Below are 5,014 nucleotides of genomic sequence, written 5' to 3' on the forward strand. Positions count from 1 at the left end.
AAGAATTTTAGGAGGAATTCCCGGAAGAACTTTCGGAGGAATTCCCGGTAGAACTTTCGGATGAATTCCCGGTAGAACTTCCGGAGAATTTGCAACAGGAACTTCCGAAGGATTTGCAGGAAGAGCTTTTGGAGGAATTCCCGATGGAACTTTCGAAGAAATTCTTTCGACAGTTTCTTCTTGTATTCCTCCGGAGGTTCCTTCAGGAATTCTGCTGGAAGTTCCGCTAGGAATTTCTCTGGAGGTTCCTCTGTGAATTCTTACGCGAATTCTTCCGGAAATACTTCGGAAAGTTCCTCCAGGAATTTCTCTGGAAGTTCTTCTGGGAATTCCTCCGGAAGTTTCTTCGTGAATTCCTCCAAAAGTTTCTCTGCGAATTCCTCTGAAAGTTCCCCCGTAAATGCCTCCGAGCTCCTCTGAAATTTCTCCGAAATTCCTCCGAAAATTCTTCTGAGAATTCCTTTGAAATTCCTCTGTAAGTTTCTCCGGAAATACCTCTGGAAGTTTGTCCAGGAATTGTTCCGGGTGTTTTTCCGTTGGTTCATCCGGGAATGTCCCAGTAAGTTTCTCCGTGAAATCCTCCAATAAATCCTCCGGAAGTTTCTCTGGGAATTCTCACACAATTTTCTACGAAAATTTCTCTCAGGAACTTCTCTAGAAACTTTCTCTGAAATTTGAAGTATATATATATATATATATATATATATATATATATATATATATATATATATATATATATATATATATATATATACGTTAGGAAAAGATATTCTAAACCTAGCCACCCAACATGCCACATCGACCGACCCAGCGGACGATGTACAGGAGAAGGAGGACAACGGAGGAGACAGGTAGCCACCCATCCGGCTAGCAACGAGGAAACAGCTGACGCGGACAACAACGGATCGAACGATATCGACGGGGACTTCGTACCGAGACCGATTGTGCTGACTAAGTAGATTTAAGTAATAAAAGGTTCTTCGTTAGGGAAATTCAGGCAGTCTTAAGTGTGAATTTAAAGTGGAATCATTGTAATTAATTATCTAAAGGAAATAAATGTATTTTTTTCAACACTCTGACCTAACAGAGCATTATTTATATATACATTTATATTTATATATACATATATATATATATATATATATATATATATATATATATATATATATATATATATATATATATATATATATATATATATATATATATATATATATACTAGCTTTATGTACCCGGCCTTGCTCGGAATTGCCAGATTGGTTCGCAATTGGATTTCACAGTAGGAAAATGTTAAAACCAATTGATCAACAGGGTAATTGTGTTTACCTATTGATACTTCATCATTTTATTAAAAGAAAACTTTTGGAAACATTGACTGATTTTGAATAAGGGACAAACCCACAATTGCCTTATTACGAGCAAACGCCTTTTTTTAAAAAAAGGAAAAACATCCACCGATGCCTTATTCTGGGCAAACGCATATTTTAAAAGAAGGGATCACACCCACCATTGCCTTATTCCGAGCGAATGCCTACTTTTGAAAAAGCAATCACATCCATCATCCAGAAGGAAGCACATTAATCATTGCTTTTCACTGGGCAAACTATGATTCCGATAAAGGGAAACAATTGACTTTTCCCGTCGAAAATTAAATTTCGTTTTATGGTCTCAGTCGATTCTTTGGCTAATTTGAGGTCAACTTTCCCAAAAAACTAATATTTTTTGAAGCCTTCAACTATTTTAAAATCGAAAACAAAAACCAAAAAAGTGCTGCACGTGTAAACTGGCCTGAAAAATTCACCCGATGTTCGTTCAAAATCGTGCCAATCTCAAAAAACAGTCTAATATGGTCTTCCTTAGACGGAGAATATGAGTTCCAAATTTGGTGGACATCGGTAAATGGGTTGAGAAGTTATACTGAATTGATCGATAACTAAACAATACCCCTTTCTCACACCCTCCCCCTTTTAAAATGACCTAACCACATCCACTAAAATCGTTTTCTTAGGACAGACAATATTTGATACAAATTTGGTTCACACCCTCCCCCTTTTCCAAAAAGCATCCCTAACCCCCCATCATCGTCTCCTTAAGATAAAGAATGTGTGTTCCAAATTTGGTTGAAATCGGCCAAGGGATTCAGCAGGTACACTGATTTGATCGATGACTTGGCAATACCCCGCCCCCCACACCCTCCCCGTTTTCCAAAGAGCATCCCTAATCCCCATATCGTCGTCTCATTAAGATAAAGATTGTGTGTTCCAAATTTGGTTGAAACATACATACAAACATACAAACATTGAGTTTTATATATATAGATATATAAGCCAGGGGGCCTTCCACAGCGTGGAGGGGTCTCGAGTCATCTCAGAAACATATCTTCCCTTCAAAAACCTTCACATATCAAATTTGGTCCCATTTGCTTGTTTATCTATCGAATTATGCAGAAATATTTGTTATATTTGAATGAGAGGCTCCCCCCATATAGAGTGGGAAGGGGTCCCCTAGAAACAATTATTGTCATCGAAAACCTCCACATGCCACATTTAGTAGGGGAACTGTTCCGTTTTCAATCTCACTGTACATATATTCATCTCATCGCGAAACAAAACAATACGGCACCAATTTCATCGCTTCTTTTGCTAACATGCATGCTCACTGCTGAAAAAAAATCACAAAAATAATAAACAAATCAAATACCTTTTTGTCGGAGTCTTTCAAATCAAAACACATTTTCATTTTTTCTTTCAACACTTACAATTTTATTCAACATTTCACTTTTTTTTTTATTTTTTCTTTCAACACTTACAATTTTATTCAACATTTCACTTTTTTCACTTCCACTCTCTACTACATCCGTCTTAAAACTGAAGCTTCTGTCACCCGATACATGCAGACTACCCGTTCATAGTCTCTCGCTCTTTCTTTCTCTTTCAAACGCTTATGAATCTCGTTTTGACATTTGTCTCCTAAAAAGGGTTGTTATTAATAATACACTTTTATGAATAATTAGTAGGTTACGAGTAATTTAAAGTATTTCCAATAAATTCAAATATTAGACCTTTATTTAAATTCAATCTAATTCATCTCAATCCTACATCCTCCTCTGCACCTACTCTTAACTCAAATTGACAAAATGATCTATTTTCGATACATTTACTTTAAATCATTCTCATAATTCCATAACAGATACTTGCAAAATCAAATTCGCACAATAATTAGAACATTAGATATACATTTGTTTGTTTTGTAGATTTCCTCGGTGGTACTCTGATGCTCCATTTTGTGTGTGCCACAAGACTATCCAAGTAATGTACCTGCAAACATAATTCATTTAAAGGAAAGTTCAATGTTTTAAGATACTTACCATAAATATGGTTGACCAGCATTAGCGGCAGACTATTTTGTACCAAATGGTACAATGGAAACCAAAACTAAAACGAAAACCTAGAAACAACTGAAACGAAAACCTAAAAACAACGGAATTATCTTAAAAACATGACTTATAATATAGTTCTCTATCTACTTCATAATGGCCCCACACTTTAAATATTACTCAGGCATGCGTTATAATATTCTTATTAATCAGAACATTGCAGCTTGTAATTAGGCTATTCATGAGGACATTCAGCGATGGAACTGACAATCGAAATCAAATCAAAGTGTGTACGTAATTGAAGGCAACTAATTTCAACTGCACCATAAACAACATTTTTCAGCATTAAAAAGCAAAACAAAAATTCAACTATCTCTAATTTACTACACATACTCACATGTTCAATAACATAACATCAAGTCCTACATCTACCAAGTGATGAACTTTCTAATTAACTTAAAAATCACTACAATAAAATCAAGCATAATTTGTAAGTGTTGAAAGAAAAAATGAAAATGTGTTTTGATTTGAAAGACTCCGACAATGGCGCTAGTCGGTAAGTACCGTAATGTGTTCTTTTTGTTCTGTTGGCAAATTTATTTTGATTTGTTCCTACCTTGACCTGGAGATGGAGCAAAGAAATGTGACGATCAATATTGGTGATTTGGTTTTGTTTATGCAGAGGTCTTGGTCAGCTCCGTTGCGTGTACATTGTACAGTTTATGCACCATTTTGTTTATGCGTCAAATTAACCATATGACGGTTGATGGTTTTCTTGCATTATGGCGGATGCACAGGGCTGTTTAAGAGTTTAATTTTAATATGTTCCATTTATTTTTTACAAAGTCATTCGAAAAGTTGGAACTATTATGTTAAGAACCAACCTAGTTTGGGACTAATTCACTTGATGGCGCTAATATATATATGATTAACAAATGTATTGGATATCTCTGAATCTGTTAGAAATTGAATGTGCCATCTTCTGCGAAGTTGTTTGTAAGGTTAAAACCATTTTATTGACAACCAATTAAGTTTGAAATTCATTCGCTTGGCGACGCTAGTGTACAGGAAATTAAATCAATTTGACAAATAATATTAGTGATTCCTTTTCGGTTTTGTTTATGCAGATGTCTTGTCAGCTTCGTTGCGTGTACAATTTATGTACCATTTTGTTATGCGTCAAACTTACCACATGGCTGTTGATGGTTTTCTTGCGTTATTGCGGATGCACAGGGCTGTTTGAGAGTTTATTTTTTACAAAATCATTCGGAAAGTTAGAACAATTATGTTGAGAGTCAGCCTAGTTTGGGACTAATTCGCTTCATGGCCTTAGTTTACATGAAATGAACAAATGTATTGAATTTCTCTGAATCTGTTAGACATAGAAGTTGCCATTTTGTGTAAAGTTGTCCGGAAGGTTAAAATATAATGGTTTTAAGAATCATTTTAGTTTGGAATTCATTCGCTTGGCACCGCTAGTGTACACAAAATTAATAATTGTGTTGGATATTTCTAAACCTTTTTGAGATATAAAGTTGCCATATTCTGTAAAGTCGTTCGGAAAGTTAAAACAATTAAATGAGCCTAAATTTAAGGTTGGGATTCATTTGTTTGGCAGCGCTAGTATATATGTAGAAA

The sequence above is a fragment of the Armigeres subalbatus genome, chromosome 1, assembly GCF_024139115.2.
Source record: "Armigeres subalbatus isolate Guangzhou_Male chromosome 1, GZ_Asu_2, whole genome shotgun sequence".
Classification (NCBI taxonomy): domain Eukaryota; kingdom Metazoa; phylum Arthropoda; class Insecta; order Diptera; family Culicidae; genus Armigeres; species Armigeres subalbatus.